At 37.3% G+C, this 14,379-nt stretch overlaps 2 long non-coding RNA genes across 2 annotated transcripts; both read left to right on the forward strand.

The window, feature by feature from the left end:
• Window positions 1-840: 840 nt before the first annotated feature.
• LOC113328282 lies at window positions 841-2,566 on the forward strand. The gene is made up of 3 exons (XR_003349335.1): window positions 841-1,300; window positions 1,527-1,594; window positions 1,793-2,566. It is a non-coding gene; the product is annotated as an uncharacterized LOC113328282 (long non-coding RNA).
• A 764-nt stretch (window positions 2,567-3,330) lies between these two features.
• Window positions 3,331-5,144, forward strand: LOC113327708. The gene is made up of 2 exons (XR_003349153.1): window positions 3,331-4,531; window positions 4,604-5,144. It is a non-coding gene; the product is annotated as an uncharacterized LOC113327708 (long non-coding RNA).
• Window positions 5,145-14,379: the final 9,235 nt, after the last annotated feature.

Consider the following 14,379-nt stretch of genomic DNA (forward strand, 5'->3'; position numbering starts at 1 on the left):
TGATTCATAAACAGGAGCGTGTCCGAGTGGTTAGATGGTTTTTGCTTGTGTGCAAGATGTACTCACTTCGACGCTCTATGATGTCATTTTTTGTTCCCAAAGACAAATAGTTTTTTTTTTTTTTCCTACCCAGTTTTAATTACAAGACTTGTATTCGTATAGTAACACTATAATGTTATACAGTTCATCGTATAATACTCGTACACTACAGTTCATCGTACTATAATACTTTTTCTATATAAAAATCAAAAAGAGGTGGCGACGCTTGGGCAGCATGAGGGGTCATGTCATGTCGGAGGCTTATCATAAACGAAAGCATCTTGTGTTCATTGTTTAATGTCCAATCCTTTTCCCTATGAATCGTATAATTCAAGAATCAACAAGTAATTTTTAATTAATATCGCCCCTTGTTTCAAGAGAACAGCTTTCCGTGTTACGATGAATTGTCGGTGGAGAGCCAACTGCAAAATAACTTGGTCAAGATCTAATTACCTATATTTACTCTGTTTCAGTTTGTGTTTTACAATGTTTCCTCGAAGAAGAAAAGATTTCGTATTAATTATAAGATTTTTTTTTAGTTTTTATCGGGCATTAAATTGTAATAGTTTTGGTATACGTGTGCGGTATTCATGGCATGGCATTTAACCATTTAATCCGAAGAAAAGAGTGCATGTTTCTCTTTTTTCTAAAAAAAATAAAATACTAAAAATAATAATAATGGTATTTTCGGGAATTATGTGGTGCCAATTGGCTTTAGGTAATGTAAGATTTTTTTAGCGTGGTTGGCTATTAGTATTAAATACAAAGGAGGTGCTAGGATTATAAAAGGAGACGTCTCTTATTCCTTTCTCTCCCCATACCTTTTTTTTTTCTCTCAACTGACTTTGATTCTCTCTTCTCTCTCTTCCCGGTTCTAAAGATATCTTGTTGAGTTTGTTCAAGTTCCATTTTTTCTTTTGCTTCCTCGAGCAAAAGAATTATGTCGAGAAAACATGAATGATTGTATGGAGGTGTTGTTCATAGGATCTGAAGGAAAGAATGCTACACGTATCTATAGGGATTTTAATGAAGAAAAGAGGTTTATCAAATAAGATATGAAGAAACTAAAGTGATGAAGAGAAGAAATCAAATAGGAAGAGAACAAGGATACGAAGATGAGGAGAAGAAGTCTTGATGAAATAAAAAGAGAACAAGGTTATGAAGAATGGTTTGTCTCTTTTGGAACTAATTACTCCCTGTATCTGCTCTATCAACAAGAATTAAGGAAAAAAAAGATGATTCAAAAGAAAGGAATAAAACGGTAAACATTTCTTCTGTTTTTAATTCCGGTTTTAGTTTGATTGTTCTTCTATGCCTAAATTTGTATAACCCTTCAGATATATTTGGTGGAATTCATTTGACTTTGACTTATCATGTCAAACTTCATTCCGAAAACTTTCTTATTATCCTACGGTTAGAGTTTTGTTTCAAAATCAAGGGCTACATTTTAAGATTTTCTTCATATAAATTCCCCTCTTCTGTTTTAGGGTTCAGTCTTTATTTGGAAGCAACAGCCGCTGCATCTCTCCATCTTCTCTCTGTAAAAGTTTTTTAGGTTTGTGATTCTTGGTTTTTTTTTAAGTTTTTTTTTTCTCTCAGATATTCTGTCTCCTCTCTAATGTCGATTCTTATAGGTTTGCTCTTGGTTTCTTTCCAAATTTTTTTCAATTTTAATTGATTTTTCGTTTACATTCTTCAGATTTGATTGGGATTTCTGCTAAAAACTAATTGATTTTTTCGGTGATTGGTACAGATCCTTAATTTTGCGTAAATGAAAATCATGGAAGCAATGAATCAGGACATTAAATGGATCAATGGATATTGAAAGTTGAAAGCTATTACTTTCACCACCCACATGGAGTACATGAAAAGTCAAAAGTAGCAACTCATTTTTATGACTAGCGGAGTTACAAGAGGAAATCAAACAGAGGGATTTATGTATCGGCTCGGCTCCGCTGGCCGGATGGAAATGTTTCTCAGCTGCTGAATGGTCCACCCCATGCTGTAATAAATTGGAAACTGACTCAGCTCCAGTATAGTAAAGGGCCTAAACATGACACATTGACAAGACAGCATGGGTGGGGCAATTGTTGTTATTATTATGCGGTCGAAAACGATATGACCACATGCTGTAGGGCAGAAAAGAAAGAGAAAGGCGGATGGGATGGGTACATACCACTGATTTGATATGACCGCATCGTTTCCAAACCCCATTCAACCACGGTAATGAGTTGGTTATCAAAGTATCAACGAGTCAGCTCTCTCCCATAAGATCGATCTCAGCTATCCACCGACAGCGGCAGTGGTTTTGTGCTAGAACTTACAAGTTGCAGTCAGCTCATTTTTGCAGTCCCAAGTATTAGCAATAATTTTGTGTTAGGCCGAGCACTACGTACGGTGGGTAATCTCGGTTGGCTATAATTTTGTGTTTCTTCTTTTTTGAATTAAAATCCAAACGTTGATGTGAATGTAATATTCATTAAAATCAAATGAAGAAAGACCAACTTAATGTGTCATACGATGCTAACTAAGCTGTGTGGCTGATGACAGTAGCATAGAGAACTAGTGTTTTAATTAGCGGAGTTACAAGAGGAAATCAAACAGACAACGTTAGTTAACACAGTAATGTTTAATCATTTTGACCATCCCAAATACCAAAGTGTAAACTTTGTGTTACAACCTGCCAAAGACACCGTGAAGCTGAAATAACTCTCGCGTATCATTTACTGCTTCTCTGTTTGTATGGGTACTCGTAGTAAATGAAGATCATGGACATTAAATTTTGATCACAAGTCAAAAATGGCAGGCTGTAACTAATTGACGTCCACATGCCTAGTTAGACAAACAATAAGTCACAATTCACAGTTGGATTCCTTTTCTTATGAGTTTAATTTCTTTTTAAGATTAGAAAATTGCCAGGAATTAGTTTCTGCAGTTTGATCATTTAAAGTCGACGGGTGTTTGCCGGCCGACTTTGCTTGGAATTTCTGCAAGAACGAGAGATTTTGAATCCGAAACATTATCATTCAATCTTTGAAATAATTCATCACGTGAATTTGGCAGGAGACATCGATTACTCACCACCATTCCATATGACGAGTACCTGTTGAGTCAGACCCAATTGAATTTCTTTTCTTTTCTTTTCGATTTTGAGGTCAGTATATATGATTATTCAACTTTGATCATGATGTAATATCACATGAGAAAGAGAAAAGATGCGTGGCACACCGATCTGACCCCGTAAACTGAGTCGGTTATTTTGAACTTGAGACGATTCAATTCTCTCCCGGGATCCTTCTCAGCTCAGCCATGGTGCAAATCGGCATTACTATTTTCATCCAATCGACGCCTATCTATTTAAAATTTAAATCGGCATTACTATTTTACCAAATACCACCAACTAGTCAATTCTTACACTAACTAACTACACCATGGCTAGTATAGTAGAAGTTTGGTAGTATAAGAGGTGACCCTTGTGGATCATGAGTCATGACTAATGGGGTTCTATGCTAGCCAAGGCTAAAATGAAATGAGTCAGTCAGACTTGCCTATTTCCCTAATCATTTTTACTGTCGTTCTCATGTCAAAATACCAAGTTGCAAACAGAATAATCTCTGCTGTTTGTTTTTTTTCATGAACGAATATCATGCATCATTTGCTTCTTTTCTGTTTGAGGGATGCTAGCAATTTTCCTAGTCATTTTTAACCATAGGTCCAGATGCCAAAGTAAAAATGCAGGATTATTCTACCATCCCTGAGCGTTTAATATCGAGAAAACATGATGATTGTATGGAGGTGTTGTTCACAGGATCTAAATGAAAGAATGCTACACATATGTATAGGGGTTTTAATGAAGAAAAGAGGTTTATCAAATAAGATATGAAGAATCTAAAGTGATGAAGAGAAGAAATCAAATAGGTTATGAAGAATCTAAAGATATGAGGAGAAGAAGTCTTGATGAAACAAGAAGAGAACAAGGTTATGAACAAGAATTAAGGAAAAAAAAAGATGATTCAAAATGTGCAGCTTGTGAGTGTTGTCGCCTGTAGAATTAGATTCAGGTCATTAAGTTGAGATGCGAGCTGATTTCGAATATACTCTATTGATTAGTCATGACTAGTACTAGTGAAACTACTAAAGTTGGAACTTTTTCTTTAAGTGTTGTAATTCTGTCCTGCACATCATATGAACTTTGACATAGCAGCATTTAAGTTGGGTATAAATGGATCCAGCCATTTCATAATAATCCCTTGGAATACAAGTATAGGCTTGGTAAAGTTACTCACTGAGTGTAATTTCTTTCTCTCCTGTACTGTGGTTCAATGGAATTGTAACTCACAGTCAGTTGTATAGTTGATATGATACAATCCTGAATCATTTTTCAAGTGTTTTTGCTTTTTTCTATGCTACTTGTGCGGACATATGTGTTTGTAACTGTTTCTGTGGTTTTGTATGTTTTTCTCAGGTCTTGGAGGCCCTGGTGCTCAACAGGGTGGTCGTGCTGGTGGTGCCCAACAAGGTCCTCCTGCCCGACAGGGTGGTCGTGCTGGTGGTGCCCAACAAGGTCCTCCTGCCCAACAGGGTGGTCGTGCTGGTGGTGCTCAACCAGGTCCTCCTGCCCAACAGGGTGGTCATGTCAGACGTCGTTAGTGTCTGCCAAGCTGACTTCTCTCTTGGGCGGATGTCGTGATAGTTTTACTTCGATAGTGACCATATAGTTTGTTTTAGCATTTCCATTTTCTTTGGTAGAAAATGCTTTTGGCTCTCTTACTTGGAGAAGAGTAACTGCTACGATTTTGTGGATTTCATTGCTGGGAGCTTTTCAGTAAGCTACATGGATCTTGGAAGTAATTAGTAGAGCTGCTACTTTTATTATCGAGTTATCGAACTCATTTTGTTACTACATGGTTTTAGCGGAAAGAAGCTGTAAATAGTTCTTAGGTAAATTTTACAGTTCTTACTCGATTTATTGGTAGTAAGTAGTAAATTTTACAAATCTTGCTCGATTTATTCGGAGTAAGTAGTAACGCTCCTATTATTTTTATTTATTGGGAACATATAGTAACCCTCCTCGTATATCTAAATTCTTAATGACACGAGATTTTGGAAATCAAATTTGGAAAATTACTCTCCCTTACACCGGCTAATCACGTGATGCAACTACTCGAAGCTGGATAAAATCAAACGAGATTTCTTTTAAGAGACGGTGGCACGGGTATCCGCAGAAGCAACGAACATAACCGGGCGTTATTGTTGAAAAAGGTATGGCTGGTGCAGGATGATGACAAATCCATTTGGGTCATGAGCAGAGTGGAATGCTTACAAATAGTTACCATTACGCCATTCACACTATCTTCCAACCATCCATCGCATATCACAAACATTCATCTACCCAGAGAACCCACCGGGCCACACCAGACACCATCATATGGCCTCACGGGATACCACGGGAAGTACACGGCAGCCACTTGATGCCAGGTACTCTCCCCCGAAAATAACCAAATCAACAAAATCTAATCATAAACCCGAGTGTATCAAACCCAACAATCCAAAATACTCAAACCCCTAACCCAATAAACCAAAATCCCGTTAACAAAAAATACCCCATCCCTAGCAAACCTCGTTTAATTGGGGGCCATGAATTCTAATCGGGAGCCTCCCGGTAGAGGACAAAAAAGCTCACCCCATCCTAAATTGGTCGTCCCTCATAAATAGCTAAAACACCCCTAAATAATTAGTGATAATCTTAATTAATTAGTGATAATCTTACTTAATTAGAGCCTAACATTTTTTTTCCAATTTTTTTGTCTACAATATTTGTCTTTTTTTGCCCAGATCTATATGAAAAATCCTCATGGTGTTGAAGTGTTTCAGTGACGACTCTAAACAGTCGTTACTGTTTCTGTGACGACCGTAAACAATCATTAATGTGTTGACTGGTTCAGTGACGACTCTAAACAATTATTTTTTCCTATAAAAGAGTCGTTATCTTCTTCAAAGAGTCATTAGTGGCGGAAATGTAGGACAGTTTGGAGTCGTCATATAAAGCATCAATTCCCTGAAGACCCTTTTGAAGAGTCATTATTGTTTTGATTATATATATGACGATTCTAAACAATCGTTATTTTTAGAAGTGTCGTTAATGGACAGTTGTTATTCTTTAAAATGGGTCATTATTGGCAAAAATTCATTAAAGGGTCGTAAAAGAATTGAATACGACATGACGACCCTTAAAGTCGTTATTGTGTTTGAAGGGTCGTTATTTGAAAAAAAAAATTATCAAGGGTAAAACAATATATTCACAATCGGATTAATATGCCCTTGAAAAATTTGGGGTGCAAATAAAACGTCAAGGCCCCCATTTAATATTTATGACTCCCAATAAAAATGAGGCCATGATAGACGCATTTATGTGTCTAATATAGCTCATTTGTATATATTGTTAGTGCTCGATATCGTACTTATTTGGTTATTTTATTTATTTGTAGGTGTTTTTGGAAGAATAAGGCTTTGTGGCGAAATTGGCAAAAAATGCGGCATTTGGACCTCCGTTGATAACGTGCCGGAAGCGCCCCAGAATTGTGCCGGAAGCGCCCCAGAATTGTACCGGAAGTACCCCAGGAATACTCCGGAGGAACCCCGAAAAAGTGCGGAAAACATCCCAGAAGAATTGCTAAAGGCACCCCTAATTTGGATAAGAGGCACCCATTTCAGGGCATGTACTAAAGGGACTCTCGAACTGGATAAGGGGGAGGTCATCTTCATAATTCAAATCTGAAAAAAAAAGGCGGGAAAACTTGGTTTCACGCTGTTGATTTTGGAAGCAAATTGTTTGAGCTGTTCAGGGAGATTCAATGCCGCAAATCGATTGAGATGAACTTCCCAGACAATAACATGCCCAGTACAATCAATTGGACCCATCCAATTGGGCTGAAATATCCGGGAGAAGCAATCAAAGTTAAAACAGAGAGACGTGTCCTGTTGTGCACTTTCAAAGATTTTGTGGAGATTTTGGGAGAGTTTTACGCTGGATAATCATGTATTTGGTCCTGTTCAAGTCATAGGAAGAGTTTGGTGGCTATTTTATAGCTAACAGACGCGTACAAACACTGACAGAGGTGATTATTGTTTCAACTGCAGAGAAGAAAGAGAAGAGATTATCGGGACTTGGCAGAAACGAAAACTAAAGATTTTCTCGAGCTGGGTAGTATATAAAGGAGGATACAAGTCTCATAAAGGTTTATCAAGAGTTTGGGGTCGAAAGAATCGGAGCAGAGGCTGGGAGAGACGAAAAAGAGGAGCAGAAGGAAAGTTCTCTGCTGCTGTTCGAGGAGGAGGAAGAAGATGAAGAACAGACGCTTCTGAAGCGTCGTTCTTCAACAGTGCCAGCTACAGAAGATAAGTGTCGCTGATTTGCTGCAGTTCTGTTCTATCGTTTCTTTTGGACATGTTTTGTGAGTCTCAGAACCACTATTTTATAACTTTTGACTCTTTTAATCACACTTTGAACTTTGAATTAATATTTTGAGTGTGTGATTGATATGAATAGCTAAAGCCCAATACTGGGATGATGGAGGAAGCCATATTTTACACATATAAAAATTATATTTAATTCTTTTATGACTTCTTGCATTTTTATTAAATGTTTTATGATTTTTCTTAATTGATTGTCATTTCTTTTGATGGTTTATGCTTGGTTTTAGTACTTTTGATATGCCATGCTTTCGATTTACAGTTAATCTTCTAAAAATCTACCTTGGCAAGAATTAGAGTCCCTATTTTTATGTGAGCTATAATTGTTTTGGAAATAAATATATTAATTATATGAATGATTATGGTGGAATCCTGAGTCCTAGTGTCTCTTGATCCTGTGACAATTTTGTATATATTTTTGTTTTAAAAATCTTTTCAAGTCCGAGCATCGAATTCTTATTTACCGCAATCGAATTACTACAACAAAATGGCGCCGCCGACGCGGACTTGTATATAGATTTGTTTTTAGGTTTAATTTTGTTTTTATCATTATTTGTTCCTTTTTACGTTTCTTTTTGTGTCTTTGATTTACAGATTCGAAGTGGAATACTAAGGACTTGGGAACAAAAAGCTTAAAGCTAAAAGAAAAGAAAAAAAAAGACATAATTTTTATAATTTTTTTTTTGTATATAGCTTTTATTTATTTTTTTAGAATTTGTAAATAGGCATTATTTTTCATAATTTTTGTAATTTTTGGACTTTTTATTTGGACTTTATTCTGGACTTTTGGACATTTTTATTTTTAAACCCTACGGAAGGGTATCCTTAAATACAAACTGTTTGCAGGGAAGGACGACGATTACGATATCGTCTCGGCCCCTCGGGTTCGTACATGACATATGAGTCGTGGCCCGAGTCGACTTCAACGGTTCATCCCCCGTCTGGTACGGGAGGTAAGTCCATCGAAACACTCGCGAATCTCCTGTAAGCGAGTTACTGTATTCCTTAAGGTGATTCATTGATTGAGGACGAATTTGGACTGTTTCTAAATTCCTAGTAAAGGGCAAGGCCTGGCTAATACAAGATAAGGGTTTGGATTTCATCACCGTTCCCTTCTTGCCCGCCTTAGGAAAACGAAACCGAACGTGAACCTAAGCTTTAAAATTTGGAATAGAACGAGACCGATAGGGTAACGAGCTTAAATAGGAAACTCGTTCGAAAAATATTGGTTGCTCTTTAAGCACACTCCAAAGTTCATGATGGTTTCTGTGAGTTGAATGCGTGACTGCGCCGCCTTGTGATAGCGGTGAGGTCTTGGGTATCAAAGCTCCACTGAGCTTCCCTCGCCTCGATTCAACTTACATTAGCTCGGATTGATTCCAGAGGGGTGTGCTCAAATTGTAACGAATTCCTTTTCGAAGGAATAGAAGCTGGTCTAGAAACAATCTAAGTGGAGCCATCATGCTTTTTGTTTGCTAGAAATATTTAGGTTTGTTTTGGTGGAGTCGAGTCGTCCTTGTTTGTGATTGCGTAGAATTCCCCTGCAATTAAGAATGTCGAACTGGTATGATAGAAGCCAATACAATGAATATCGACCTGAATTTGAATATGGACATCATCAGTATTATGACCATAGTGAGAATAGTGGCTGGGGACGCCAACCTTTTCAAGGTTATGGTTCATACCATGGTGAGCCCAATTACTATCCGCACGCGCATCAGTCATACGAGCAAGAAGATTATAGTACTAGTTCTTCGTCTCTTAGGATACAATCAAACTATTGAAAAGTAGTCCTTATTATGATCCTTCAGTTCCTATTCCTTCTCTAGAAGAGACTCAGGAATTTAGCTGAGTCATCACGTCAGTTAGCTGAATCGACGTATAAATTAGATGAGGTGAATAATGTAGTTATGGACGAAAGAACTGCAACAACAACTGAATCTGTAGAAGATATCCTCAATAGATTAACTCAAAACTTAGATCCTACACTAAGGGAACTTTCTTTGGAAGACCCTTGAGAGGATAGCTGAGTCGACACGTAGACTTGAGTTAGAGACGAACGAAAGTATTGCTCGAAATAACTTGAATTGCCAATATAGTGTATCCAATAATACCCTTGAGAATGAAGATACTTTTTCACATAATCAAGATAACGAGGTTATAATTGGTAACACTACTTATTTAGATAAGGTTCAATCATCTTCGTACTATTATGATGATGAGGATAGTAGTGATGAAGAATCTGAAATATGTAGGCATAGTAATCAGGAATCTAGTAATCCAATTGAGCTTATAGTGATTATATTTTTCTACTTCAAATCCAAATAATTTTTATGATTATTCACCTATTCAAAAGGACGAGGATTTGATTAGGGATACCACCGTTTTAGACGATGTAGTTTTTCCTTTTGATTACGAAGCCGATAGTGGTTTAGAGGAACGGGTTCATTTCGAAAATACTGTTTTAGAGTCTAGCGACTTAGAAACAATAGTCTTGGAAGAAGAAGATAGACCCGTAGAGATGAGTAAAGATGCACTACCTGATAATAACTTAGAAGAATCTCTTGAATATTTTAAGGACTCTGAAGATACGGAAATTCAAGAAATAATTAGAGGTCTATCTAGAGAAAACTCTAAGTTTGGGGGTGATTATCACTTCCCTAGTGCCTTACCTTTAACTCTCAGAAAGTCCCCACACTTAGGACTTGACATATGCCTCAACCATTTTACAAGATTACTTCATACTCGTTTTCCTGAACCTAATGATGTCCATAAGAAGTTCAGTCGTTAGAAACCCATCCTCTGGTTGATGTGGTTAGCCAGGCTATGATCCCCAGATTGACTTTGTTTTCCCACCAAATATTTTTCTTCCAATGTGGGAACGTTAATTTCAAATGTGTCAATTATTAAGTTCTGAGACTAAACCTAATCTTTAGGAAATTAGAATCGACACATTTTCTTAAGAATGACCACTACTCTCACTGTGGTCAATTATGTAAGTCAAACCTGATTGACTTAGAGGATCCTCAATTATTTAGGTTATTATTTGTGCTTCTAAGTTCTTATTGTTTTCAGACTCTAGGACCTAATAATTCGGATCCAATATGAGAGCAACCAGAAAATATTTTGGACCCTTTTAGAACCTGAACCTGAACCACATTAGATATAGATATCTTAATCAGGAAACTAGGTAAGGGCATGCTAGTCTTGTACATTTTCTTGGTTCACTGCAGTTTCCTTTTGTCAGCTCTTTTTTTTAAAGACCCACAGTTATTCCGACTGTTATACGGTTCGAGTTGACTAATCCTTTCTAGTCTGGCTGAAGACTTTAAACTTAGCACTTCTTGGGAGGTAACCCAATCTCATGCAACCAGGTAATATCTTCCTTAACTCTTTCTTCAAATGGTAACAGTTTCTCCTTGTTCATGCTTTTAATTTCATCTTTAGAACATTGAGGACAATGTTAGGTTTAAGTTTGGGGGTATGGGAGAAACTTTTTAGTATGAATAAATAAACTCCAGAGCTTAGAAATTTATGCCTATTGAGGATTGCACTAACTAATCTAAGTGGATGGAAGCATTTTGATTGTAGGAGTTTGAGGAACCAATCTGATTAGATGGAAACATCTAAAGAGTCTATTCATAAAAGCACAGAGCTCAGGTGTTAGAAATAACATGATAGTTTCACCATATCTCGTTGAGTCCTTTTCACTTCTATTTTTATTTTATTTTGTTTTTAAACTATGTTTCTCTAAGTGATAGGTGGGGCCCACGATTCAAGTTGTTACCAATGCTAGGGTGAATTAGTGATTGAGATACCAAAAAAAAGTTGAAAAAAAAAAAAGAAAAAAAATGAAAAAAAAAAGAGATGAAAAAAAATGGTAGTTACCAAAAAGAAAAAAAAAAAAAAAAATTGAGACCAGACCATTTGACCAAAAGGAATAAATTCAATAAAGTCGACCACTGGTACCCTTGTATATGCCAGTTGTGTTGACCTAGAGTTAGGTTATCGACCACTGGTACCCTTGTATATGCCAGTGTGTTGATATTAGTCAGACTAGTATCTCAATCCATTAGGATAGGTTCATTTTGGCGGAGGCCTTCAGACAGATATGGGAAACGCCGTTCACTTAGTAAACATCAAAACCATCTATGTTTTTCTATATCCATCTTCTTGATCTATCCATGTGATTAGTTTTGACTCCGAATATGATGTCCATAGTGCAACTATCTGAGTAGAGCTCTGTCACTTTATATGAATTTTAGTATGCTTGAGTGCAAACTCGTGTACATCAATTGGAATTTCGCATCAGGGTACTTCTTCCTGTAGTCAATAAGTATGCCAACCAAGGAGATTCTTTAGTGCCTTCCAAGGTTCTGCGTAGATAGCTAAGGTCTGGAGTACAGGTTTTGTGGGTATATCTCTTGTAAGCCCTCCCGAGACTATAACTCGGCCACTATGGCCACCTAGGGGTTTAAAGGCTTATTGCATACGCTAAATGCAATCGACGATGCCTGCGACAGTGAGTTAGGATTTTATTTTGTAGTTTTGATTTGCTCGGGACTAGAAAATAATAAGTTTGGGGGTATTTGATAGACGCATTTATGTGTCTAATATATCTCATTTGTATATATTGTTAGTGCTCGATATCGTACTTATTTGGTTATTTTATTTATTTGTAGGTGTTTTTGGAAGAATAAGGCTTTGTGGCGAAATTGGCTAAAAATGCGGCATTTGGACCTCCGTTGATAACGTGCCGGAAGCGCCCCAGAATTGTACCGGAAGTACCCCAGGAATACCCCGTAGGAACCCCGAAAAAGTGCGGAAAACATCCCAGAAGAATTGCTAAAGGCACCCCTAAGTTGGATAAGGGGCACCCATTTCAGGGCATGTACTAAAGGGACTCTCGAACTGGATAAGGGGGAGGTCATCTTCATAATTCAAATCTGAAAAAAAAGGCGGGAAAACTTGGTTTCACGCTGTTGATTTTGGAAGCAAATTGTTTGAGCTGTTCAGGGAGATTCAATGCTGCAAATCGATTGGGATGAACTTCCCAGACAATAACAAGCCCAGTACAATCGATTGGACCCATCCAATTGGGCTGGAATATCCGGGAGAAGCAATCAAAGTTAAAACAGAGAGACGTGTCCTGTTGTGCACTTTCAAAGATTTTGTGGAGATTTTGGGAGAGTTTTACGCTGGATAATCATGTATTTGGTCCGGATCAAGTCATAGGAAGAGTTTGGTGGCTATTTTATAGCTAACAAACGCGTACAAACACTGACGGAGGTGATTATTGTTTCAACTGCAGAGAAGAAAGAGAAGAGATTATCGGGACTTGGCAGCAACGAAAAAATAAAGATTTTCTCGAGCTGGGTAGTATATAAAGGAGGATACAAGTCTCATAAAGGTTTATCAAGAGTTTGGGGTCGAAAGAATCGGAGCAGAGGCTGGGAGAGACGAAGATGAGGAGCAACAGAAAAGTTCTCTGCTGCTGTTCGAGGAGGAGGAGGAAGAAGATGAAGAACAGACGCTTCTGAAGCGTCGTTCTTCAACAATGCCAGCTACAGAAGATAAGTGTCGCTGATTTGCTGCAGTTCTGTTCTATCGTTTCTTTTGGACGTGTTTTGTGAGTCTCAGAACCACTATTTTATAACTTTTGACTCTTTTAATCACACTTTGAACTTTGAATTAATATTTTGAGTGTGTGATTGATATGAATAGCTAAAGCCCAATACTGGGATGATGGAGGAAGCCAAATTTTACACATATAAAAATTATATTTAATTCTTTTATGACTTCTTGCATTTTTATTAAATGTTTTATGATTTTTCTTAATTGATTGTCATATCTTTTGATGGTTTATGTTTGGTCTTAGTACTTTTGATATGCCATGCTTTCGATTTACAGTTAATCTTCTAAAAATCTTCCTTGGCAAGAATTAGAGTCCCTATTTTTATGTGAGCTATAATTGTTTTGGAAATAAATATATGAATGATTATGGTGGAATCCTGAGTCCTAGTGTCTCTTGATCCTGTGACAATTTTGTATATATTTTTGTTTTAAAAATCTTTTCAAGTCCGAGCATCGAATTCTTATTTACCGCAATCGAATTACTACAACAGGCCAACAAACCAACCATACAAACCCTACACACTTGGATTTCAAGTGCATTTGGCACCTGAAATGCCCACAAAAGATCAGGCTTTTGCTCTGGAAAGTCAGTCTATCGACAGATTAGCAACACTCCATCTCACTCCAACCAACATCTTCCCTATCTCCACAACAACCACAGAAACCACGAATCACCTCCTTTTCGAGTGAACTCAATCACAACTGGTATGGAACCTCATCAACACCCACACTCAACCAGGCCTCCAAAACACACGACCATCCTAACCACCAACCACCCTCAAAGAAGCCCTCGACAACAGGCTATCTCACACAACTAAAGTTCTACATGCCTTTATGTTGTGGCACATTTGATTGGCAAGAAATGCGAAGGTATATATAAGAAAAACCCACACACCGATTCAAATGGATCACCAAGGTAACGTTCGACGAGTATAGATGGGTACAACATCATATACCTTCCAGAGCAAAAGCCTGATTTTTTGCGGTTTCTGCGGTTGTTGTGGAGATAGGGAAGATGTTGGTTGTACTTTAAAATGAGATTATCAATAGATTGTAAACCAGACATATCAACTGAAAAAGAAATGTTTAAATTCGACAATAAGACAAAGTTTCAAAAAAGATATCAACAACCAATGTTGTTCGTGGATTTCCTGTTTCCGCGCTTTTTTTGCAAAAATTTCTGCCGCTTCATTTCCTTGTATGTATGAGAACATAAAGCCCAAAAAATTGTCA

The sequence above is a fragment of the Papaver somniferum genome, unplaced genomic scaffold (genome assembly GCF_003573695.1).
Source record: "Papaver somniferum cultivar HN1 unplaced genomic scaffold, ASM357369v1 unplaced-scaffold_107, whole genome shotgun sequence".
NCBI classification, from domain to species: Eukaryota; Viridiplantae; Streptophyta; class Magnoliopsida; order Ranunculales; family Papaveraceae; genus Papaver; species Papaver somniferum.